Source organism: Staurois parvus, unplaced genomic scaffold (assembly GCF_062004578.1).
Source record: "Staurois parvus isolate SC_StPar_1 unplaced genomic scaffold, SC_StPar_1.0 ptg003476l, whole genome shotgun sequence".
Lineage (NCBI taxonomy): Eukaryota > Metazoa > Chordata > Amphibia > Anura > Ranidae > Staurois > Staurois parvus.
The window spans coordinates 22,501-38,019 of record NW_028321272.1 but is presented as its reverse complement, the minus strand read 5'-3'; the positions used below and the strand labels follow the sequence as shown (position 1 = coordinate 38,019).

Here is a 15,519-nt window from a genome sequence, read left to right as displayed (position 1 = left end):
GCCAAGCACCAATTGAAGTAGATTGAGGGCTCCAAAGAGAAGCGCCTACGGCCACATCACTCTGAATGCGCCCGATCTCGTCTGATCTCGGAAGCTAAGCAGCGTAGGGCCTGGTTAGTACCTGGATGGGAGACCGCCTGGGAATACCAGGTGCTGTAGGCTTTTGTCTTTTGCTCGGCTTCTTTTTCGGCTCAAATGGCCAGCTTGCCAAGCACCAATTGAAGTAGATTGAGGGCTCCAAAGAGAAGCGCCTACGGCCACATCACTCTGAATGCGCCCAATCTCGTCTGATCTCGGAAGCTAAGCAGCGTAGGGCCTGGTTAGTACCTGGATGGGAGACCGCCTGGGAATACCAGGTGCTGTAGGCTTTTGTCTTTTGCTCGGCTTCTTTTTCGGCTCAAATGGCCAGCTTGCCAAGCACCAATTGAAGTAGATTGAGGGCTCCAAAGAGAAGCGCCTACGGCCACATCACTCTGAATGCGCCCGATCTCGTCTGATCTCGGAAGCTAAGCAGCGTAGGGCCTGGTTAGTACCTGGATGGGAGACCGCCTGGGAATACCAGGTGCTGTAGGCTTTTGTCTTTTGCTCGGCTTCTTTTTCGGCTCAAATGGCCAGCTTGCCAAGCACCAATTGAAGTAGATTGAGGGCTCCAAAGAGAAGCGCCTACGGCCACATCACTCTGAATGCGCCCGATCTCGTCTGATCTCGGAAGCTAAGCAGCGTAGGGCCTGGTTAGTACCTGGATGGGAGACCGCCTGGGAATACCAGGTGCTGTAGGCTTTTGTCTTTTGCTCGGCTTCTTTTTCGGCTCAAATGGCCAGCTTGCCAAGCACCAATTGAAGTAGATTGAGGGCTCCAAAGAGAAGCGCCTACGGCCACATCACTCTGAATGCGCCCAATCTCGTCTGATCTCGGAAGCTAAGCAGCGTAGGGCCTGGTTAGTACCTGGATGGGAGACCGCCTGGGAATACCAGGTGCTGTAGGCTTTTGTCTTTTGCTCGGCTTCTTTTTCGGCTCAAATGGCCAGCTTGCCAAGCACCAATTGAAGTAGATTGAGGGCTCCAAAGAGAAGCGCCTACGGCCACATCACTCTGAATGCGCCCAATCTCGTCTGATCTCGGAAGCTAAGCAGCGTAGGGCCTGGTTAGTACCTGGATGGGAGACCGCCTGGGAATACCAGGTGCTGTAGGCTTTTGTCTTTTGCTCGGCTTCTTTTTCGGCTCAAATGGCCAGCTTGCCAAGCACCAATTGAAGTAGATTGAGGGCTCCAAAGAGAAGCGCCTACGGCCACATCACTCTGAATGCGCCCGATCTCGTCTGATCTCGGAAGCTAAGCAGCGTAGGGCCTGGTTAGTACCTGGATGGGAGACCGCCTGGGAATACCAGGTGCTGTAGGCTTTTGTCTTTTGCTCGGCTTCTTTTTCGGCTCAAATGGCCAGGTTGCCAAGCACCAATTGAAGTAGATTGAGGGCTCCAAAGAGAAGCGCCTACGGCCACATCACTCTGAATGCGCCCAATCTCGTCTGATCTCGGAAGCTAAGCAGCGTAGGGCCTGGTTAGTACCTGGATGGGAGACCGCCTGGGAATACCAGGTGCTGTAGGCTTTTGTCTTTTGCTCGGCTTCTTTTTCGGCTCAAATGGCCAGCTTGCCAAGCACCAATTGAAGTAGATTGAGGGCTCCAAAGAGAAGCGCCTACGGCCACATCACTCTGAATGCGCCCGATCTCGTCTGATCTCGGAAGCTAAGCAGCGTAGGGCCTGGTTAGTACCTGGATGGGAGACCGCCTGGGAATACCAGGTGCTGTAGGCTTTTGTCTTTTGCTCGGCTTCTTTTTCGGCTCAAATGGCCAGCTTGCCAAGCACCAATTGAAGTAGATTGAGGGCTCCAAAGAGAAGCGCCTACGGCCACATCACTCTGAATGCGCCCGATCTCGTCTGATCTCGGAAGCTAAGCAGCGTAGGGCCTGGTTAGTACCTGGATGGGAGACCGCCTGGGAATACCAGGTGCTGTAGGCTTTTGTCTTTTGCTCGGCTTCTTTTTCGGCTCAAATGGCCAGCTTGCCAAGCACCAATTGAAGTAGATTGAGGGCTCCAAAGAGAAGCGCCTACGGCCACATCACTCTGAATGCGCCCAATCTCGTCTGATCTCGGAAGCTAAGCAGCGTAGGGCCTGGTTAGTACCTGGATGGGAGACCGCCTGGGAATACCAGGTGCTGTAGGCTTTTGTCTTTTGCTCGGCTTCTTTTTCGGCTCAAATGGCCAGCTTGCCAAGCACCAATTGAAGTAGATTGAGGGCTCCAAAGAGAAGCGCCTACGGCCACATCACTCTGAATGCGCCCGATCTCGTCTGATCTCGGAAGCTAAGCAGCGTAGGGCCTGGTTAGTACCTGGATGGGAGACCGCCTGGGAATACCAGGTGCTGTAGGCTTTTGTCTTTTGCTCGGCTTCTTTTTCGGCTCAAATGGCCAGCTTGCCAAGCACCAATTGAAGTAGATTGAGGGCTCCAAAGAGAAGCGCCTACGGCCACATCACTCTGAATGCGCCCAATCTCGTCTGATCTCGGAAGCTAAGCAGCGTAGGGCCTGGTTAGTACCTGGATGGGAGACCGCCTGGGAATACCAGGTGCTGTAGGCTTTTGTCTTTTGCTCGGCTTCTTTTTCGGCTCAAATGGCCAGCTTGCCAAGCACCAATTGAAGTAGATTGAGGGCTCCAAAGAGAAGCGCCTACGGCCACATCACTCTGAATGCGCCCGATCTCGTCTGATCTCGGAAGCTAAGCAGCGTAGGGCCTGGTTAGTACCTGGATGGGAGACCGCCTGGGAATACCAGGTGCTGTAGGCTTTTGTCTTTTGCTCGGCTTCTTTTTCGGCTCAAATGGCCAGCTTGCCAAGCACCAATTGAAGTAGATTGAGGGCTCCAAAGAGAAGCGCCTACGGCCACATCACTCTGAATGCGCCCGATCTCGTCTGATCTCGGAAGCTAAGCAGCGTAGGGCCTGGTTAGTACCTGGATGGGAGACCGCCTGGGAATACCAGGTGCTGTAGGCTTTTGTCTTTTGCTCGGCTTCTTTTTCGGCTCAAATGGCCAGCTTGCCAAGCACCAATTGAAGTAGATTGAGGGCTCCAAAGAGAAGCGCCTACGGCCACATCACTCTGAATGCGCCCGATCTCGTCTGATCTCGGAAGCTAAGCAGCGTAGGGCCTGGTTAGTACCTGGATGGGAGACCGCCTGGGAATACCAGGTGCTGTAGGCTTTTGTCTTTTGCTCGGCTTCTTTTTCGGCTCAAATGGCCAGCTTGCCAAGCACCAATTGAAGTAGATTGAGGGCTCCAAAGAGAAGCGCCTACGGCCACATCACTCTGAATGCGCCCGATCTCGTCTGATCTCGGAAGCTAAGCAGCGTAGGGCCTGGTTAGTACCTGGATGGGAGACCGCCTGGGAATACCAGGTGCTGTAGGCTTTTGTCTTTTGCTCGGCTTCTTTTTCGGCTCAAATGGCCAGCTTGCCAAGCACCAATTGAAGTAGATTGAGGGCTCCAAAGAGAAGCGCCTACGGCCACATCACTCTGAATGCGCCCAATCTCGTCTGATCTCGGAAGCTAAGCAGCGTAGGGCCTGGTTAGTACCTGGATGGGAGACCGCCTGGGAATACCAGGTGCTGTAGGCTTTTGTCTTTTGCTCGGCTTCTTTTTCGGCTCAAATGGCCAGCTTGCCAAGCACCAATTGAAGTAGATTGAGGGCTCCAAAGAGAAGCGCCTACGGCCACATCACTCTGAATGCGCCCAATCTCGTCTGATCTCGGAAGCTAAGCAGCGTAGGGCCTGGTTAGTACCTGGATGGGAGACCGCCTGGGAATACCAGGTGCTGTAGGCTTTTGTCTTTTGCTCGGCTTCTTTTTCGGCTCAAATGGCCAGCTTGCCAAGCACCAATTGAAGTAGATTGAGGGCTCCAAAGAGAAGCGCCTACGGCCACATCACTCTGAATGCGCCCAATCTCGTCTGATCTCGGAAGCTAAGCAGCGTAGGGCCTGGTTAGTACCTGGATGGGAGACCGCCTGGGAATACCAGGTGCTGTAGGCTTTTGTCTTTTGCTCGGCTTCTTTTTCGGCTCAAATGGCCAGCTTGCCAAGCACCAATTGAAGTAGATTGAGGGCTCCAAAGAGAAGCGCCTACGGCCACATCACTCTGAATGCGCCCAATCTCGTCTGATCTCGGAAGCTAAGCAGCGTAGGGCCTGGTTAGTACCTGGATGGGAGACCGCCTGGGAATACCAGGTGCTGTAGGCTTTTGTCTTTTGCTCGGCTTCTTTTTCGGCTCAAATGGCCAGCTTGCCAAGCACCAATTGAAGTAGATTGAGGGCTCCAAAGAGAAGCGCCTACGGCCACATCACTCTGAATGCGCCCGATCTCGTCTGATCTCGGAAGCTAAGCAGCGTAGGGCCTGGTTAGTACCTGGATGGGAGACCGCCTGGGAATACCAGGTGCTGTAGGCTTTTGTCTTTTGCTCGGCTTCTTTTTCGGCTCAAATGGCCAGCTTGCCAAGCACCAATTGAAGTAGATTGAGGGCTCCAAAGAGAAGCGCCTACGGCCACATCACTCTGAATGCGCCCAATCTCGTCTGATCTCGGAAGCTAAGCAGCGTAGGGCCTGGTTAGTACCTGGATGGGAGACCGCCTGGGAATACCAGGTGCTGTAGGCTTTTGTCTTTTGCTCGGCTTCTTTTTCGGCTCAAATGGCCAGCTTGCCAAGCACCAATTGAAGTAGATTGAGGGCTCCAAAGAGAAGCGCCTACGGCCACATCACTCTGAATGCGCCCGATCTCGTCTGATCTCGGAAGCTAAGCAGCGTAGGGCCTGGTTAGTACCTGGATGGGAGACCGCCTGGGAATACCAGGTGCTGTAGGCTTTTGTCTTTTGCTCGGCTTCTTTTTCGGCTCAAATGGCCAGCTTGCCAAGCACCAATTGAAGTAGATTGAGGGCTCCAAAGAGAAGCGCCTACGGCCACATCACTCTGAATGCGCCCGATCTCGTCTGATCTCGGAAGCTAAGCAGCGTAGGGCCTGGTTAGTACCTGGATGGGAGACCGCCTGGGAATACCAGGTGCTGTAGGCTTTTGTCTTTTGCTCGGCTTCTTTTTCGGCTCAAATGGCCAGCTTGCCAAGCACCAATTGAAGTAGATTGAGGGCTCCAAAGAGAAGCGCCTACGGCCACATCACTCTGAATGCGCCCGATCTCGTCTGATCTCGGAAGCTAAGCAGCGTAGGGCCTGGTTAGTACCTGGATGGGAGACCGCCTGGGAATACCAGGTGCTGTAGGCTTTTGTCTTTTGCTCGGCTTCTTTTTCGGCTCAAATGGCCAGCTTGCCAAGCACCAATTGAAGTAGATTGAGGGCTCCAAAGAGAAGCGCCTACGGCCACATCACTCTGAATGCGCCCAATCTCGTCTGATCTCGGAAGCTAAGCAGCGTAGGGCCTGGTTAGTACCTGGATGGGAGACCGCCTGGGAATACCAGGTGCTGTAGGCTTTTGTCTTTTGCTCGGCTTCTTTTTCGGCTCAAATGGCCAGCTTGCCAAGCACCAATTGAAGTAGATTGAGGGCTCCAAAGAGAAGCGCCTACGGCCACATCACTCTGAATGCGCCCAATCTCGTCTGATCTCGGAAGCTAAGCAGCGTAGGGCCTGGTTAGTACCTGGATGGGAGACCGCCTGGGAATACCAGGTGCTGTAGGCTTTTGTCTTTTGCTCGGCTTCTTTTTCGGCTCAAATGGCCAGCTTGCCAAGCACCAATTGAAGTAGATTGAGGGCTCCAAAGAGAAGCGCCTACGGCCACATCACTCTGAATGCGCCCAATCTCGTCTGATCTCGGAAGCTAAGCAGCGTAGGGCCTGGTTAGTACCTGGATGGGAGACCGCCTGGGAATACCAGGTGCTGTAGGCTTTTGTCTTTTGCTCGGCTTCTTTTTCGGCTCAAATGGCCAGCTTGCCAAGCACCAATTGAAGTAGATTGAGGGCTCCAAAGAGAAGCGCCTACGGCCACATCACTCTGAATGCGCCCGATCTCGTCTGATCTCGGAAGCTAAGCAGCGTAGGGCCTGGTTAGTACCTGGATGGGAGACCGCCTGGGAATACCAGGTGCTGTAGGCTTTTGTCTTTTGCTCGGCTTCTTTTTCGGCTCAAATGGCCAGCTTGCCAAGCACCAATTGAAGTAGATTGAGGGCTCCAAAGAGAAGCGCCTACGGCCACATCACTCTGAATGCGCCCAATCTCGTCTGATCTCGGAAGCTAAGCAGCGTAGGGCCTGGTTAGTACCTGGATGGGAGACCGCCTGGGAATACCAGGTGCTGTAGGCTTTTGTCTTTTGCTCGGCTTCTTTTTCGGCTCAAATGGCCAGCTTGCCAAGCACCAATTGAAGTAGATTGAGGGCTCCAAAGAGAAGCACCTACGGCCACATCACTCTGAATGCGCCCGATCTCGTCTGATCTCGGAAGCTAAGCAGCGTAGGGCCTGGTTAGTACCTGGATGGGAGACCGCCTGGGAATACCAGGTGCTGTAGGCTTTTGTCTTTTGCTCGGCTTCTTTTTCGGCTCAAATGGCCAGCTTGCCAAGCACCAATTGAAGTAGATTGAGGGCTCCAAAGAGAAGCGCCTACGGCCACATCACTCTGAATGCGCCCGATCTCGTCTGATCTCGGAAGCTAAGCAGCGTAGGGCCTGGTTAGTACCTGGATGGGAGACCGCCTGGGAATACCAGGTGCTGTAGGCTTTTGTCTTTTGCTCGGCTTCTTTTTCGGCTCAAATGGCCAGCTTGCCAAGCACCAATTGAAGTAGATTGAGGGCTCCAAAGAGAAGCGCCTACGGCCACATCACTCTGAATGCGCCCGATCTCGTCTGATCTCGGAAGCTAAGCAGCGTAGGGCCTGGTTAGTACCTGGATGGGAGACCGCCTGGGAATACCAGGTGCTGTAGGCTTTTGTCTTTTGCTCGGCTTCTTTTTCGGCTCAAATGGCCAGCTTGCCAAGCACCAATTGAAGTAGATTGAGGGCTCCAAAGAGAAGCGCCTACGGCCACATCACTCTGAATGCGCCCGATCTCGTCTGATCTCGGAAGCTAAGCAGCGTAGGGCCTGGTTAGTACCTGGATGGGAGACCGCCTGGGAATACCAGGTGCTGTAGGCTTTTGTCTTTTGCTCGGCTTCTTTTTCGGCTCAAATGGCCAGCTTGCCAAGCACCAATTGAAGTAGATTGAGGGCTCCAAAGAGAAGCGCCTACGGCCACATCACTCTGAATGCGCCCGATCTCGTCTGATCTCGGAAGCTAAGCAGCGTAGGGCCTGGTTAGTACCTGGATGGGAGACCGCCTGGGAATACCAGGTGCTGTAGGCTTTTGTCTTTTGCTCGGCTTCTTTTTCGGCTCAAATGGCCAGCTTGCCAAGCACCAATTGAAGTAGATTGAGGGCTCCAAAGAGAAGCGCCTACGGCCACATCACTCTGAATGCGCCCAATCTCGTCTGATCTCGGAAGCTAAGCAGCGTAGGGCCTGGTTAGTACCTGGATGGGAGACCGCCTGGGAATACCAGGTGCTGTAGGCTTTTGTCTTTTGCTCGGCTTCTTTTTCGGCTCAAATGGCCAGCTTGCCAAGCACCAATTGAAGTAGATTGAGGGCTCCAAAGAGAAGCGCCTACGGCCACATCACTCTGAATGCGCCCAATCTCGTCTGATCTCGGAAGCTAAGCAGCGTAGGGCCTGGTTAGTACCTGGATGGGAGACCGCCTGGGAATACCAGGTGCTGTAGGCTTTTGTCTTTTGCTCGGCTTCTTTTTCGGCTCAAATGGCCAGCTTGCCAAGCACCAATTGAAGTAGATTGAGGGCTCCAAAGAGAAGCGCCTACGGCCACATCACTCTGAATGCGCCCAATCTCGTCTGATCTCGGAAGCTAAGCAGCGTAGGGCCTGGTTAGTACCTGGATGGGAGACCGCCTGGGAATACCAGGTGCTGTAGGCTTTTGTCTTTTGCTCGGCTTCTTTTTCGGCTCAAATGGCCAGCTTGCCAAGCACCAATTGAAGTAGATTGAGGGCTCCAAAGAGAAGCGCCTACGGCCACATCACTCTGAATGCGCCCAATCTCGTCTGATCTCGGAAGCTAAGCAGCGTAGGGCCTGGTTAGTACCTGGATGGGAGACCGCCTGGGAATACCAGGTGCTGTAGGCTTTTGTCTTTTGCTCGGCTTCTTTTTCGGCTCAAATGGCCAGCTTGCCAAGCACCAATTGAAGTAGATTGAGGGCTCCAAAGAGAAGCGCCTACGGCCACATCACTCTGAATGCGCCCGATCTCGTCTGATCTCGGAAGCTAAGCAGCGTAGGGCCTGGTTAGTACCTGGATGGGAGACCGCCTGGGAATACCAGGTGCTGTAGGCTTTTGTCTTTTGCTCGGCTTCTTTTTCGGCTCAAATGGCCAGCTTGCCAAGCACCAATTGAAGTAGATTGAGGGCTCCAAAGAGAAGCGCCTACGGCCACATCACTCTGAATGCGCCCAATCTCGTCTGATCTCGGAAGCTAAGCAGCGTAGGGCCTGGTTAGTACCTGGATGGGAGACCGCCTGGGAATACCAGGTGCTGTAGGCTTTTGTCTTTTGCTCGGCTTCTTTTTCGGCTCAAATGGCCAGCTTGCCAAGCACCAATTGAAGTAGATTGAGGGCTCCAAAGAGAAGCGCCTACGGCCACATCACTCTGAATGCGCCCAATCTCGTCTGATCTCGGAAGCTAAGCAGCGTAGGGCCTGGTTAGTACCTGGATGGGAGACCGCCTGGGAATACCAGGTGCTGTAGGCTTTTGTCTTTTGCTCGGCTTCTTTTTCGGCTCAAATGGCCAGCTTGCCAAGCACCAATTGAAGTAGATTGAGGGCTCCAAAGAGAAGCGCCTACGGCCACATCACTCTGAATGCGCCCAATCTCGTCTGATCTCGGAAGCTAAGCAGCGTAGGGCCTGGTTAGTACCTGGATGGGAGACCGCCTGGGAATACCAGGTGCTGTAGGCTTTTGTCTTTTGCTCGGCTTCTTTTTCTTCTCAAATGGCCAGCTTGCCAAGCACCAATTGAAGTAGATTGAGGGCTCCAAAGAGAAGCGCCTACGGCCACATCACTCTGAATGCGCCCGATCTCGTCTGATCTCGGAAGCTAAGCAGCGTAGGGCCTGGTTAGTACCTGGATGGGAGACCGCCTGGGAATACCAGGTGCTGTAGGCTTTTGTCTTTTGCTCGGCTTCTTTTTCGGCTCAAATGGCCAGCTTGCCAAGCACCAATTGAAGTAGATTGAGGGCTCCAAAGAGAAGCGCCTACGGCCACATCACTCTGAATGCGCCCAATCTCGTCTGATCTCGGAAGCTAAGCAGCGTAGGGCCTGGTTAGTACCTGGATGGGAGACCGCCTGGGAATACCAGGTGCTGTAGGCTTTTGTCTTTTGCTCGGCTTCTTTTTCGGCTCAAATGGCCAGCTTGCCAAGCACCAATTGAAGTAGATTGAGGGCTCCAAAGAGAAGCGCCTACGGCCACATCACTCTGAATGCGCCCGATCTCGTCTGATCTCGGAAGCTAAGCAGCGTAGGGCCTGGTTAGTACCTGGATGGGAGACCGCCTGGGAATACCAGGTGCTGTAGGCTTTTGTCTTTTGCTCGGCTTCTTTTTCGGCTCAAATGGCCAGCTTGCCAAGCACCAATTGAAGTAGATTGAGGGCTCCAAAGAGAAGCGCCTACGGCCACATCACTCTGAATGCGCCCAATCTCGTCTGATCTCGGAAGCTAAGCAGCGTAGGGCCTGGTTAGTACCTGGATGGGAGACCGCCTGGGAATACCAGGTGCTGTAGGCTTTTGTCTTTTGCTCGGCTTCTTTTTCGGCTCAAATGGCCAGCTTGCCAAGCACCAATTGAAGTAGATTGAGGGCTCCAAAGAGAAGCGCCTACGGCCACATCACTCTGAATGCGCCCGATCTCGTCTGATCTCGGAAGCTAAGCAGCGTAGGGCCTGGTTAGTACCTGGATGGGAGACCGCCTGGGAATACCAGGTGCTGTAGGCTTTTGTCTTTTGCTCGGCTTCTTTTTCGGCTCAAATGGCCAGCTTGCCAAGCACCAATTGAAGTAGATTGAGGGCTCCAAAGAGAAGCGCCTACGGCCACATCACTCTGAATGCGCCCGATCTCGTCTGATCTCGGAAGCTAAGCAGCGTAGGGCCTGGTTAGTACCTGGATGGGAGACCGCCTGGGAATACCAGGTGCTGTAGGCTTTTGTCTTTTGCTCGGCTTCTTTTTCGGCTCAAATGGCCAGCTTGCCAAGCACCAATTGAAGTAGATTGAGGGCTCCAAAGAGACGCGCCTACGGCCACATCACTCTGAATGCGCCCAATCTCGTCTGATCTCGGAAGCTAAGCAGCGTAGGGCCTGGTTAGTACCTGGATGGGAGACCGCCTGGGAATACCAGGTGCTGTAGGCTTTTGTCTTTTGCTCGGCTTCTTTTTCGGCTCAAATGGCCAGCTTGCCAAGCACCAATTGAAGTAGATTGAGGGCTCCAAAGAGAAGCGCCTACGGCCACATCACTCTGAATGCGCCCAATCTCGTCTGATCTCGGAAGCTAAGCAGCGTAGGGCCTGGTTAGTACCTGGATGGGAGACCGCCTGGGAATACCAGGTGCTGTAGGCTTTTGTCTTTTGCTCGGCTTCTTTTTCGGCTCAAATGGCCAGCTTGCCAAGCACCAATTGAAGTAGATTGAGGGCTCCAAAGAGAAGCGCCTACGGCCACATCACTCTGAATGCGCCCAATCTCGTCTGATCTCAGAAGCTAAGCAGCGTAGGGCCTGGTTAGTACCTGGATGGGAGACCGCCTGGGAATACCAGGTGCTGTAGGCTTTTGTCTTTTGCTCGGCTTCTTTTTCGGCTCAAATGGCCAGCTTGCCAAGCACCAATTGAAGTAGATTGAGGGCTCCAAAGAGAAGCGCCTACGGCCACATCACTCTGAATGCGCCCGATCTCGTCTGATCTCGGAAGCTAAGCAGCGTAGGGCCTGGTTAGTACCTGGATGGGAGACCGCCTGGGAATACCAGGTGCTGTAGGCTTTTGTCTTTTGCTCGGCTTCTTTTTCGGCTCAAATGGCCAGCTTGCCAAGCACCAATTGAAGTAGATTGAGGGCTCCAAAGAGAAGCGCCTACGGCCACATCACTCTGAATGCGCCCGATCTCGTCTGATCTCGGAAGCTAAGCAGCGTAGGGCCTGGTTAGTACCTGGATGGGAGACCGCCTGGGAATACCAGGTGCTGTAGGCTTTTGTCTTTTGCTCGGCTTCTTTTTCGGCTCAAATGGCCAGCTTGCCAAGCACCAATTGAAGTAGATTGAGGGCTCCAAAGAGAAGCGCCTACGGCCACATCACTCTGAATGCGCCCAATCTCGTCTGATCTCGGAAGCTAAGCAGCGTAGGGCCTGGTTAGTACCTGGATGGGAGACCGCCTGGGAATACCAGGTGCTGTAGGCTTTTGTCTTTTGCTCGGCTTCTTTTTCGGCTCAAATGGCCAGCTTGCCAAGCACCAATTGAAGTAGATTGAGGGCTCCAAAGAGAAGCGCCTACGGCCACATCACTCTGAATGCGCCCGATCTCGTCTGATCTCGGAAGCTAAGCAGCGTAGGGCCTGGTTAGTACCTGGATGGGAGACCGCCTGGGAATACCAGGTGCTGTAGGCTTTTGTCTTTTGCTCGGCTTCTTTTTCGGCTCAAATGGCCAGCTTGCCAAGCACCAATTGAAGTAGATTGAGGGCTCCAAAGAGAAGCGCCTACGGCCACATCACTCTGAATGCGCCCGATCTCGTCTGATCTCGGAAGCTAAGCAGCGTAGGGCCTGGTTAGTACCTGGATGGGAGACCGCCTGGGAATACCAGGTGCTGTAGGCTTTTGTCTTTTGCTCGGCTTCTTTTTCGGCTCAAATGGCCAGCTTGCCAAGCACCAATTGAAGTAGATTGAGGGCTCCAAAGAGAAGCGCCTACGGCCACATCACTCTGAATGCGCCCGATCTCGTCTGATCTCGGAAGCTAAGCAGCGTAGGGCCTGGTTAGTACCTGGATGGGAGACCGCCTGGGAATACCAGGTGCTGTAGGCTTTTGTCTTTTGCTCGGCTTCTTTTTCGGCTCAAATGGCCAGCTTGCCAAGCACCAATTGAAGTAGATTGAGGGCTCCAAAGAGAAGCGCCTACGGCCACATCACTCTGAATGCGCCCAATCTCGTCTGATCTCGGAAGCTAAGCAGCGTAGGGCCTGGTTAGTACCTGGATGGGAGACCGCCTGGGAATACCAGGTGCTGTAGGCTTTTGTCTTTTGCTCGGCTTCTTTTTCGGCTCAAATGGCCAGCTTGCCAAGCACCAATTGAAGTAGATTGAGGGCTCCAAAGAGAAGCGCCTACGGCCACATCACTCTGAATGCGCCCAATCTCGTCTGATCTCGGAAGCTAAGCAGCGTAGGGCCTGGTTAGTACCTGGATGGGAGACCGCCTGGGAATACCAGGTGCTGTAGGCTTTTGTCTTTTGCTCGGCTTCTTTTTCGGCTCAAATGGCCAGCTTGCCAAGCACCAATTGAAGTAGATTGAGGGCTCCAAAGAGAAGCGCCTACGGCCACATCACTCTGAATGCGCCCAATCTCGTCTGATCTCGGAAGCTAAGCAGCGTAGGGCCTGGTTAGTACCTGGATGGGAGACCGCCTGGGAATACCAGGTGCTGTAGGCTTTTGTCTTTTGCTCGGCTTCTTTTTCGGCTCAAATGGCCAGCTTGCCAAGCACCAATTGAAGTAGATTGAGGGCTCCAAAGAGAAGCGCCTACGGCCACATCACTCTGAATGCGCCCAATCTCGTCTGATCTCGGAAGCTAAGCAGCGTAGGGCCTGGTTAGTACCTGGATGGGAGACCGCCTGGGAATACCAGGTGCTGTAGGCTTTTGTCTTTTGCTCGGCTTCTTTTTCGGCTCAAATGGCCAGCTTGCCAAGCACCAATTGAAGTAGATTGAGGGCTCCAAAGAGAAGCGCCTACGGCCACATCACTCTGAATGCGCCCGATCTCGTCTGATCTCGGAAGCTAAGCAGCGTAGGGCCTGGTTAGTACCTGGATGGGAGACCGCCTGGGAATACCAGGTGCTGTAGGCTTTTGTCTTTTGCTCGGCTTCTTTTTCGGCTCAAATGGCCAGCTTGCCAAGCACCAATTGAAGTAGATTGAGGGCTCCAAAGAGAAGCGCCTACGGCCACATCACTCTGAATGCGCCCAATCTCGTCTGATCTCGGAAGCTAAGCAGCGTAGGGCCTGGTTAGTACCTGGATGGGAGACCGCCTGGGAATACCAGGTGCTGTAGGCTTTTGTCTTTTGCTCGGCTTCTTTTTCGGCTCAAATGGCCAGCTTGCCAAGCACCAATTGAAGTAGATTGAGGGCTCCAAAGAGAAGCGCCTACGGCCACATCACTCTGAATGCGCCCAATCTCGTCTGATCTCGGAAGCTAAGCAGCGTAGGGCCTGGTTAGTACCTGGATGGGAGACCGCCTGGGAATACCAGGTGCTGTAGGCTTTTGTCTTTTGCTCGGCTTCTTTTTCGGCTCAAATGGCCAGCTTGCCAAGCACCAATTGAAGTAGATTGAGGGCTCCAAAGAGAAGCGCCTACGGCCACATCACTCTGAATGCGCCCAATCTCGTCTGATCTCGGAAGCTAAGCAGCGTAGGGCCTGGTTAGTACCTGGATGGGAGACCGCCTGGGAATACCAGGTGCTGTAGGCTTTTGTCTTTTGCTCGGCTTCTTTTTCTTCTCAAATGGCCAGCTTGCCAAGCACCAATTGAAGTAGATTGAGGGCTCCAAAGAGAAGCGCCTACGGCCACATCACTCTGAATGCGCCCGATCTCGTCTGATCTCGGAAGCTAAGCAGCGTAGGGCCTGGTTAGTACCTGGATGGGAGACCGCCTGGGAATACCAGGTGCTGTAGGCTTTTGTCTTTTGCTCGGCTTCTTTTTCGGCTCAAATGGCCAGCTTGCCAAGCACCAATTGAAGTAGATTGAGGGCTCCAAAGAGAAGCGCCTACGGCCACATCACTCTGAATGCGCCCGATCTCGTCTGATCTCGGAAGCTAAGCAGCGTAGGGCCTGGTTAGTACCTGGATGGGAGACCGCCTGGGAATACCAGGTGCTGTAGGCTTTTGTCTTTTGCTCGGCTTCTTTTTCGGCTCAAATGGCCAGCTTGCCAAGCACCAATTGAAGTAGATTGAGGGCTCCAAAGAGAAGCGCCTACGGCCACATCACTCTGAATGCGCCCGATCTCGTCTGATCTCGGAAGCTAAGCAGCGTAGGGCCTGGTTAGTACCTGGATGGGAGACCGCCTGGGAATACCAGGTGCTGTAGGCTTTTGTCTTTTGCTCGGCTTCTTTTTCGGCTCAAATGGCCAGCTTGCCAAGCACCAATTGAAGTAGATTGAGGGCTCCAAAGAGAAGCGCCTACGGCCACATCACTCTGAATGCGCCCAATCTCGTCTGATCTCGGAAGCTAAGCAGCGTAGGGCCTGGTTAGTACCTGGATGGGAGACCGCCTGGGAATACCAGGTGCTGTAGGCTTTTGTCTTTTGCTCGGCTTCTTTTTCGGCTCAAATGGCCAGCTTGCCAAGCACCAATTGAAGTAGATTGAGGGCTCCAAAGAGAAGCGCCTACGGCCACATCACTCTGAATGCGCCCGATCTCGTCTGATCTCGGAAGCTAAGCAGCGTAGGGCCTGGTTAGTACCTGGATGGGAGACCGCCTGGGAATACCAGGTGCTGTAGGCTTTTGTCTTTTGCTCGGCTTCTTTTTCGGCTCAAATGGCCAGCTTGCCAAGCACCAATTGAAGTAGATTGAGGGCTCCAAAGAGAAGCGCCTACGGCCACATCACTCTGAATGCGCCCGATCTCGTCTGATCTCGGAAGCTAAGCAGCGTAGGGCCTGGTTAGTACCTGGATGGGAGACCGCCTGGGAATACCAGGTGCTGTAGGCTTTTGTCTTTTGCTCGGCTTCTTTTTCGGCTCAAATGGCCAGCTTGCCAAGCACCAATTGAAGTAGATTGAGGGCTCCAAAGAGACGCGCCTACGGCCACATCACTCTGAATGCGCCCAATCTCGTCTGATCTCGGAAGCTAAGCAGCGTAGGGCCTGGTTAGTACCTGGATGGGAGACCGCCTGGGAATACCAGGTGCTGTAGGCTTTTGTCTTTTGCTCGGCTTCTTTTTCGGCTCAAATGGCCAGCTTGCCAAGCACCAATTGAAGTAGATTGAGGGCTCCAAAGAGAAGCGCCTACGGCCACATCACTCTGAATGCGCCCAATCTCGTCTGATCTCGGAAGCTAAGCAGCGTAGGGCCTGGTTAGTACCTGGATGGGAGACCGCCTGGGAATACCAGGTGCTGTAGGCTTTTGTCTTTTGCTCGGCTTCTTTTTCGGCTCAAATGGCCAGCTTGCCAAGCACCAATTGAAGTAGATTGAGGGCTCCAAAGAGAAGCGCCTACGGCCACATCACTCTGAATGC

At 53.6% G+C, this 15,519-nt stretch overlaps 74 non-coding genes and 2 pseudogenes across 74 annotated transcripts; all 76 read left to right on the top strand.

Annotated features, from left to right (window-relative positions):
• The first annotated feature begins 43 nt into the window (after window positions 1-43).
• Window positions 44-162, top strand: LOC149427961 (5S ribosomal RNA). Its single transcript, XR_016310980.1, has one exon. It is a non-coding gene; the product is annotated as a 5S ribosomal RNA (ribosomal RNA).
• An 87-nt stretch (window positions 163-249) lies between these two features.
• Window positions 250-368, top strand: LOC149427960 (5S ribosomal RNA). Its single transcript, XR_016311182.1, has one exon. It is a non-coding gene; the product is annotated as a 5S ribosomal RNA (ribosomal RNA).
• An 87-nt stretch (window positions 369-455) lies between these two features.
• Window positions 456-574, top strand: LOC149427959 (5S ribosomal RNA). The gene has a single exon (XR_016310979.1). It is a non-coding gene; the product is annotated as a 5S ribosomal RNA (ribosomal RNA).
• Window positions 575-661: 87 nt separating this feature from the next.
• LOC149427958 (5S ribosomal RNA) lies at window positions 662-780 on the top strand. Its single transcript, XR_016310978.1, has one exon. It is a non-coding gene; the product is annotated as a 5S ribosomal RNA (ribosomal RNA).
• Window positions 781-867: 87 nt separating this feature from the next.
• On the top strand, window positions 868-986 carry LOC149427957 (5S ribosomal RNA). The gene has a single exon (XR_016311181.1). It is a non-coding gene; the product is annotated as a 5S ribosomal RNA (ribosomal RNA).
• An 87-nt stretch (window positions 987-1,073) lies between these two features.
• LOC149427956 (5S ribosomal RNA) lies at window positions 1,074-1,192 on the top strand. The gene has a single exon (XR_016311180.1). It is a non-coding gene; the product is annotated as a 5S ribosomal RNA (ribosomal RNA).
• Window positions 1,193-1,279: 87 nt separating this feature from the next.
• Window positions 1,280-1,398, top strand: LOC149427955 (5S ribosomal RNA). The gene has a single exon (XR_016310977.1). It is a non-coding gene; the product is annotated as a 5S ribosomal RNA (ribosomal RNA).
• Window positions 1,399-1,485: 87 nt separating this feature from the next.
• Window positions 1,486-1,604, top strand: LOC149427954 (5S ribosomal RNA). Its single transcript, XR_016311179.1, has one exon. It is a non-coding gene; the product is annotated as a 5S ribosomal RNA (ribosomal RNA).
• Window positions 1,605-1,691: 87 nt separating this feature from the next.
• Window positions 1,692-1,810, top strand: LOC149427953 (5S ribosomal RNA). Its single transcript, XR_016310976.1, has one exon. It is a non-coding gene; the product is annotated as a 5S ribosomal RNA (ribosomal RNA).
• Window positions 1,811-1,897: 87 nt separating this feature from the next.
• On the top strand, window positions 1,898-2,016 carry LOC149427952 (5S ribosomal RNA). The gene has a single exon (XR_016310975.1). It is a non-coding gene; the product is annotated as a 5S ribosomal RNA (ribosomal RNA).
• An 87-nt stretch (window positions 2,017-2,103) lies between these two features.
• Window positions 2,104-2,222, top strand: LOC149427951 (5S ribosomal RNA). Its single transcript, XR_016311178.1, has one exon. It is a non-coding gene; the product is annotated as a 5S ribosomal RNA (ribosomal RNA).
• Window positions 2,223-2,309: 87 nt separating this feature from the next.
• Window positions 2,310-2,428, top strand: LOC149427950 (5S ribosomal RNA). The gene has a single exon (XR_016310974.1). It is a non-coding gene; the product is annotated as a 5S ribosomal RNA (ribosomal RNA).
• An 87-nt stretch (window positions 2,429-2,515) lies between these two features.
• LOC149427949 (5S ribosomal RNA) lies at window positions 2,516-2,634 on the top strand. Its single transcript, XR_016311177.1, has one exon. It is a non-coding gene; the product is annotated as a 5S ribosomal RNA (ribosomal RNA).
• An 87-nt stretch (window positions 2,635-2,721) lies between these two features.
• On the top strand, window positions 2,722-2,840 carry LOC149427948 (5S ribosomal RNA). Its single transcript, XR_016310972.1, has one exon. It is a non-coding gene; the product is annotated as a 5S ribosomal RNA (ribosomal RNA).
• Window positions 2,841-2,927: 87 nt separating this feature from the next.
• Window positions 2,928-3,046, top strand: LOC149427947 (5S ribosomal RNA). The gene has a single exon (XR_016310971.1). It is a non-coding gene; the product is annotated as a 5S ribosomal RNA (ribosomal RNA).
• Window positions 3,047-3,133: 87 nt separating this feature from the next.
• Window positions 3,134-3,252, top strand: LOC149427946 (5S ribosomal RNA). Its single transcript, XR_016310970.1, has one exon. It is a non-coding gene; the product is annotated as a 5S ribosomal RNA (ribosomal RNA).
• Window positions 3,253-3,339: 87 nt separating this feature from the next.
• Window positions 3,340-3,458, top strand: LOC149427945 (5S ribosomal RNA). Its single transcript, XR_016310969.1, has one exon. It is a non-coding gene; the product is annotated as a 5S ribosomal RNA (ribosomal RNA).
• An 87-nt stretch (window positions 3,459-3,545) lies between these two features.
• LOC149427944 (5S ribosomal RNA) lies at window positions 3,546-3,664 on the top strand. Its single transcript, XR_016311176.1, has one exon. It is a non-coding gene; the product is annotated as a 5S ribosomal RNA (ribosomal RNA).
• An 87-nt stretch (window positions 3,665-3,751) lies between these two features.
• Window positions 3,752-3,870, top strand: LOC149427943 (5S ribosomal RNA). The gene has a single exon (XR_016311175.1). It is a non-coding gene; the product is annotated as a 5S ribosomal RNA (ribosomal RNA).
• Window positions 3,871-3,957: 87 nt separating this feature from the next.
• On the top strand, window positions 3,958-4,076 carry LOC149427942 (5S ribosomal RNA). The gene has a single exon (XR_016311173.1). It is a non-coding gene; the product is annotated as a 5S ribosomal RNA (ribosomal RNA).
• An 87-nt stretch (window positions 4,077-4,163) lies between these two features.
• On the top strand, window positions 4,164-4,282 carry LOC149427941 (5S ribosomal RNA). Its single transcript, XR_016311172.1, has one exon. It is a non-coding gene; the product is annotated as a 5S ribosomal RNA (ribosomal RNA).
• Window positions 4,283-4,369: 87 nt separating this feature from the next.
• Window positions 4,370-4,488, top strand: LOC149427940 (5S ribosomal RNA). The gene has a single exon (XR_016310968.1). It is a non-coding gene; the product is annotated as a 5S ribosomal RNA (ribosomal RNA).
• An 87-nt stretch (window positions 4,489-4,575) lies between these two features.
• LOC149427939 (5S ribosomal RNA) lies at window positions 4,576-4,694 on the top strand. Its single transcript, XR_016311171.1, has one exon. It is a non-coding gene; the product is annotated as a 5S ribosomal RNA (ribosomal RNA).
• An 87-nt stretch (window positions 4,695-4,781) lies between these two features.
• LOC149427938 (5S ribosomal RNA) lies at window positions 4,782-4,900 on the top strand. The gene has a single exon (XR_016310967.1). It is a non-coding gene; the product is annotated as a 5S ribosomal RNA (ribosomal RNA).
• An 87-nt stretch (window positions 4,901-4,987) lies between these two features.
• LOC149427937 (5S ribosomal RNA) lies at window positions 4,988-5,106 on the top strand. The gene has a single exon (XR_016310966.1). It is a non-coding gene; the product is annotated as a 5S ribosomal RNA (ribosomal RNA).
• Window positions 5,107-5,193: 87 nt separating this feature from the next.
• Window positions 5,194-5,312, top strand: LOC149427936 (5S ribosomal RNA). The gene has a single exon (XR_016310965.1). It is a non-coding gene; the product is annotated as a 5S ribosomal RNA (ribosomal RNA).
• Window positions 5,313-5,399: 87 nt separating this feature from the next.
• On the top strand, window positions 5,400-5,518 carry LOC149427935 (5S ribosomal RNA). Its single transcript, XR_016311170.1, has one exon. It is a non-coding gene; the product is annotated as a 5S ribosomal RNA (ribosomal RNA).
• Window positions 5,519-5,605: 87 nt separating this feature from the next.
• On the top strand, window positions 5,606-5,724 carry LOC149427934 (5S ribosomal RNA). Its single transcript, XR_016311169.1, has one exon. It is a non-coding gene; the product is annotated as a 5S ribosomal RNA (ribosomal RNA).
• An 87-nt stretch (window positions 5,725-5,811) lies between these two features.
• LOC149427933 (5S ribosomal RNA) lies at window positions 5,812-5,930 on the top strand. Its single transcript, XR_016311168.1, has one exon. It is a non-coding gene; the product is annotated as a 5S ribosomal RNA (ribosomal RNA).
• An 87-nt stretch (window positions 5,931-6,017) lies between these two features.
• Window positions 6,018-6,136, top strand: LOC149427932 (5S ribosomal RNA). Its single transcript, XR_016310964.1, has one exon. It is a non-coding gene; the product is annotated as a 5S ribosomal RNA (ribosomal RNA).
• Window positions 6,137-6,223: 87 nt separating this feature from the next.
• Window positions 6,224-6,342, top strand: LOC149427931 (5S ribosomal RNA). Its single transcript, XR_016311167.1, has one exon. It is a non-coding gene; the product is annotated as a 5S ribosomal RNA (ribosomal RNA).
• Window positions 6,343-6,429: 87 nt separating this feature from the next.
• On the top strand, window positions 6,430-6,548 carry LOC149427930 (5S ribosomal RNA). Its single transcript, XR_016311111.1, has one exon. It is a non-coding gene; the product is annotated as a 5S ribosomal RNA (ribosomal RNA).
• An 87-nt stretch (window positions 6,549-6,635) lies between these two features.
• Window positions 6,636-6,754, top strand: LOC149427929 (5S ribosomal RNA). Its single transcript, XR_016310963.1, has one exon. It is a non-coding gene; the product is annotated as a 5S ribosomal RNA (ribosomal RNA).
• Window positions 6,755-6,841: 87 nt separating this feature from the next.
• LOC149427928 (5S ribosomal RNA) lies at window positions 6,842-6,960 on the top strand. Its single transcript, XR_016310961.1, has one exon. It is a non-coding gene; the product is annotated as a 5S ribosomal RNA (ribosomal RNA).
• Window positions 6,961-7,047: 87 nt separating this feature from the next.
• Window positions 7,048-7,166, top strand: LOC149427927 (5S ribosomal RNA). Its single transcript, XR_016310960.1, has one exon. It is a non-coding gene; the product is annotated as a 5S ribosomal RNA (ribosomal RNA).
• An 87-nt stretch (window positions 7,167-7,253) lies between these two features.
• On the top strand, window positions 7,254-7,372 carry LOC149427926 (5S ribosomal RNA). Its single transcript, XR_016310959.1, has one exon. It is a non-coding gene; the product is annotated as a 5S ribosomal RNA (ribosomal RNA).
• An 87-nt stretch (window positions 7,373-7,459) lies between these two features.
• Window positions 7,460-7,578, top strand: LOC149427925 (5S ribosomal RNA). The gene has a single exon (XR_016311166.1). It is a non-coding gene; the product is annotated as a 5S ribosomal RNA (ribosomal RNA).
• An 87-nt stretch (window positions 7,579-7,665) lies between these two features.
• On the top strand, window positions 7,666-7,784 carry LOC149427924 (5S ribosomal RNA). Its single transcript, XR_016311165.1, has one exon. It is a non-coding gene; the product is annotated as a 5S ribosomal RNA (ribosomal RNA).
• An 87-nt stretch (window positions 7,785-7,871) lies between these two features.
• LOC149427923 (5S ribosomal RNA) lies at window positions 7,872-7,990 on the top strand. The gene has a single exon (XR_016311164.1). It is a non-coding gene; the product is annotated as a 5S ribosomal RNA (ribosomal RNA).
• Window positions 7,991-8,077: 87 nt separating this feature from the next.
• On the top strand, window positions 8,078-8,196 carry LOC149427922 (5S ribosomal RNA). Its single transcript, XR_016311162.1, has one exon. It is a non-coding gene; the product is annotated as a 5S ribosomal RNA (ribosomal RNA).
• An 87-nt stretch (window positions 8,197-8,283) lies between these two features.
• LOC149427921 (5S ribosomal RNA) lies at window positions 8,284-8,402 on the top strand. Its single transcript, XR_016310958.1, has one exon. It is a non-coding gene; the product is annotated as a 5S ribosomal RNA (ribosomal RNA).
• An 87-nt stretch (window positions 8,403-8,489) lies between these two features.
• Window positions 8,490-8,608, top strand: LOC149427920 (5S ribosomal RNA). Its single transcript, XR_016311161.1, has one exon. It is a non-coding gene; the product is annotated as a 5S ribosomal RNA (ribosomal RNA).
• Window positions 8,609-8,695: 87 nt separating this feature from the next.
• On the top strand, window positions 8,696-8,814 carry LOC149427919 (5S ribosomal RNA). Its single transcript, XR_016311160.1, has one exon. It is a non-coding gene; the product is annotated as a 5S ribosomal RNA (ribosomal RNA).
• An 87-nt stretch (window positions 8,815-8,901) lies between these two features.
• LOC149427918 (5S ribosomal RNA) lies at window positions 8,902-9,020 on the top strand. The gene has a single exon (XR_016311159.1). It is a non-coding gene; the product is annotated as a 5S ribosomal RNA (ribosomal RNA).
• Window positions 9,021-9,107: 87 nt separating this feature from the next.
• LOC149427917 (5S ribosomal RNA) lies at window positions 9,108-9,226 on the top strand. The gene has a single exon (XR_016310957.1). It is a non-coding gene; the product is annotated as a 5S ribosomal RNA (ribosomal RNA).
• Window positions 9,227-9,313: 87 nt separating this feature from the next.
• LOC149427916 (5S ribosomal RNA) lies at window positions 9,314-9,432 on the top strand. The gene has a single exon (XR_016311158.1). It is a non-coding gene; the product is annotated as a 5S ribosomal RNA (ribosomal RNA).
• Window positions 9,433-9,519: 87 nt separating this feature from the next.
• On the top strand, window positions 9,520-9,638 carry LOC149427915 (5S ribosomal RNA). Its single transcript, XR_016310956.1, has one exon. It is a non-coding gene; the product is annotated as a 5S ribosomal RNA (ribosomal RNA).
• An 87-nt stretch (window positions 9,639-9,725) lies between these two features.
• LOC149427914 (5S ribosomal RNA) lies at window positions 9,726-9,844 on the top strand. The gene has a single exon (XR_016311157.1). It is a non-coding gene; the product is annotated as a 5S ribosomal RNA (ribosomal RNA).
• Window positions 9,845-9,931: 87 nt separating this feature from the next.
• On the top strand, window positions 9,932-10,050 carry LOC149427913 (5S ribosomal RNA). Its single transcript, XR_016310955.1, has one exon. It is a non-coding gene; the product is annotated as a 5S ribosomal RNA (ribosomal RNA).
• Window positions 10,051-10,137: 87 nt separating this feature from the next.
• On the top strand, window positions 10,138-10,256 carry LOC149427912 (5S ribosomal RNA). Its single transcript, XR_016310954.1, has one exon. It is a non-coding gene; the product is annotated as a 5S ribosomal RNA (ribosomal RNA).
• An 87-nt stretch (window positions 10,257-10,343) lies between these two features.
• LOC149427911 (5S ribosomal RNA) lies at window positions 10,344-10,462 on the top strand. Its single transcript, XR_016311156.1, has one exon. It is a non-coding gene; the product is annotated as a 5S ribosomal RNA (ribosomal RNA).
• An 87-nt stretch (window positions 10,463-10,549) lies between these two features.
• On the top strand, window positions 10,550-10,668 carry LOC149427910 (5S ribosomal RNA). Its single transcript, XR_016311155.1, has one exon. It is a non-coding gene; the product is annotated as a 5S ribosomal RNA (ribosomal RNA).
• An 87-nt stretch (window positions 10,669-10,755) lies between these two features.
• LOC149427909 (5S ribosomal RNA) lies at window positions 10,756-10,874 on the top strand (annotated as a pseudogene).
• Window positions 10,875-10,961: 87 nt separating this feature from the next.
• Window positions 10,962-11,080, top strand: LOC149427908 (5S ribosomal RNA). The gene has a single exon (XR_016310953.1). It is a non-coding gene; the product is annotated as a 5S ribosomal RNA (ribosomal RNA).
• An 87-nt stretch (window positions 11,081-11,167) lies between these two features.
• Window positions 11,168-11,286, top strand: LOC149427907 (5S ribosomal RNA). The gene has a single exon (XR_016310952.1). It is a non-coding gene; the product is annotated as a 5S ribosomal RNA (ribosomal RNA).
• An 87-nt stretch (window positions 11,287-11,373) lies between these two features.
• On the top strand, window positions 11,374-11,492 carry LOC149427906 (5S ribosomal RNA). The gene has a single exon (XR_016311154.1). It is a non-coding gene; the product is annotated as a 5S ribosomal RNA (ribosomal RNA).
• Window positions 11,493-11,579: 87 nt separating this feature from the next.
• LOC149427905 (5S ribosomal RNA) lies at window positions 11,580-11,698 on the top strand. Its single transcript, XR_016310950.1, has one exon. It is a non-coding gene; the product is annotated as a 5S ribosomal RNA (ribosomal RNA).
• Window positions 11,699-11,785: 87 nt separating this feature from the next.
• On the top strand, window positions 11,786-11,904 carry LOC149427904 (5S ribosomal RNA). The gene has a single exon (XR_016310949.1). It is a non-coding gene; the product is annotated as a 5S ribosomal RNA (ribosomal RNA).
• Window positions 11,905-11,991: 87 nt separating this feature from the next.
• On the top strand, window positions 11,992-12,110 carry LOC149427903 (5S ribosomal RNA). The gene has a single exon (XR_016310948.1). It is a non-coding gene; the product is annotated as a 5S ribosomal RNA (ribosomal RNA).
• Window positions 12,111-12,197: 87 nt separating this feature from the next.
• LOC149427902 (5S ribosomal RNA) lies at window positions 12,198-12,316 on the top strand. The gene has a single exon (XR_016311153.1). It is a non-coding gene; the product is annotated as a 5S ribosomal RNA (ribosomal RNA).
• Window positions 12,317-12,403: 87 nt separating this feature from the next.
• Window positions 12,404-12,522, top strand: LOC149427901 (5S ribosomal RNA). The gene has a single exon (XR_016311151.1). It is a non-coding gene; the product is annotated as a 5S ribosomal RNA (ribosomal RNA).
• An 87-nt stretch (window positions 12,523-12,609) lies between these two features.
• Window positions 12,610-12,728, top strand: LOC149427900 (5S ribosomal RNA). The gene has a single exon (XR_016311150.1). It is a non-coding gene; the product is annotated as a 5S ribosomal RNA (ribosomal RNA).
• An 87-nt stretch (window positions 12,729-12,815) lies between these two features.
• On the top strand, window positions 12,816-12,934 carry LOC149427899 (5S ribosomal RNA). Its single transcript, XR_016311149.1, has one exon. It is a non-coding gene; the product is annotated as a 5S ribosomal RNA (ribosomal RNA).
• An 87-nt stretch (window positions 12,935-13,021) lies between these two features.
• On the top strand, window positions 13,022-13,140 carry LOC149427898 (5S ribosomal RNA). Its single transcript, XR_016310947.1, has one exon. It is a non-coding gene; the product is annotated as a 5S ribosomal RNA (ribosomal RNA).
• An 87-nt stretch (window positions 13,141-13,227) lies between these two features.
• On the top strand, window positions 13,228-13,346 carry LOC149427897 (5S ribosomal RNA). The gene has a single exon (XR_016311148.1). It is a non-coding gene; the product is annotated as a 5S ribosomal RNA (ribosomal RNA).
• An 87-nt stretch (window positions 13,347-13,433) lies between these two features.
• Window positions 13,434-13,552, top strand: LOC149427896 (5S ribosomal RNA). The gene has a single exon (XR_016311147.1). It is a non-coding gene; the product is annotated as a 5S ribosomal RNA (ribosomal RNA).
• An 87-nt stretch (window positions 13,553-13,639) lies between these two features.
• On the top strand, window positions 13,640-13,758 carry LOC149427895 (5S ribosomal RNA). Its single transcript, XR_016311145.1, has one exon. It is a non-coding gene; the product is annotated as a 5S ribosomal RNA (ribosomal RNA).
• Window positions 13,759-13,845: 87 nt separating this feature from the next.
• On the top strand, window positions 13,846-13,964 carry LOC149427894 (5S ribosomal RNA). The gene has a single exon (XR_016310946.1). It is a non-coding gene; the product is annotated as a 5S ribosomal RNA (ribosomal RNA).
• An 87-nt stretch (window positions 13,965-14,051) lies between these two features.
• Window positions 14,052-14,170, top strand: LOC149427893 (5S ribosomal RNA). The gene has a single exon (XR_016310945.1). It is a non-coding gene; the product is annotated as a 5S ribosomal RNA (ribosomal RNA).
• Window positions 14,171-14,257: 87 nt separating this feature from the next.
• LOC149427892 (5S ribosomal RNA) lies at window positions 14,258-14,376 on the top strand. The gene has a single exon (XR_016310944.1). It is a non-coding gene; the product is annotated as a 5S ribosomal RNA (ribosomal RNA).
• An 87-nt stretch (window positions 14,377-14,463) lies between these two features.
• LOC149427891 (5S ribosomal RNA) lies at window positions 14,464-14,582 on the top strand. The gene has a single exon (XR_016311144.1). It is a non-coding gene; the product is annotated as a 5S ribosomal RNA (ribosomal RNA).
• An 87-nt stretch (window positions 14,583-14,669) lies between these two features.
• Window positions 14,670-14,788, top strand: LOC149427890 (5S ribosomal RNA). The gene has a single exon (XR_016310943.1). It is a non-coding gene; the product is annotated as a 5S ribosomal RNA (ribosomal RNA).
• An 87-nt stretch (window positions 14,789-14,875) lies between these two features.
• Window positions 14,876-14,994, top strand: LOC149427889 (5S ribosomal RNA). Its single transcript, XR_016310942.1, has one exon. It is a non-coding gene; the product is annotated as a 5S ribosomal RNA (ribosomal RNA).
• An 87-nt stretch (window positions 14,995-15,081) lies between these two features.
• On the top strand, window positions 15,082-15,200 carry LOC149427888 (5S ribosomal RNA). The gene has a single exon (XR_016311143.1). It is a non-coding gene; the product is annotated as a 5S ribosomal RNA (ribosomal RNA).
• Window positions 15,201-15,287: 87 nt separating this feature from the next.
• On the top strand, window positions 15,288-15,406 carry LOC149427887 (5S ribosomal RNA). Its single transcript, XR_016311142.1, has one exon. It is a non-coding gene; the product is annotated as a 5S ribosomal RNA (ribosomal RNA).
• An 87-nt stretch (window positions 15,407-15,493) lies between these two features.
• Window positions 15,494-15,519, top strand: part of LOC149427886 (5S ribosomal RNA) — a 119-nt pseudogene continuing 93 nt past the window's right edge.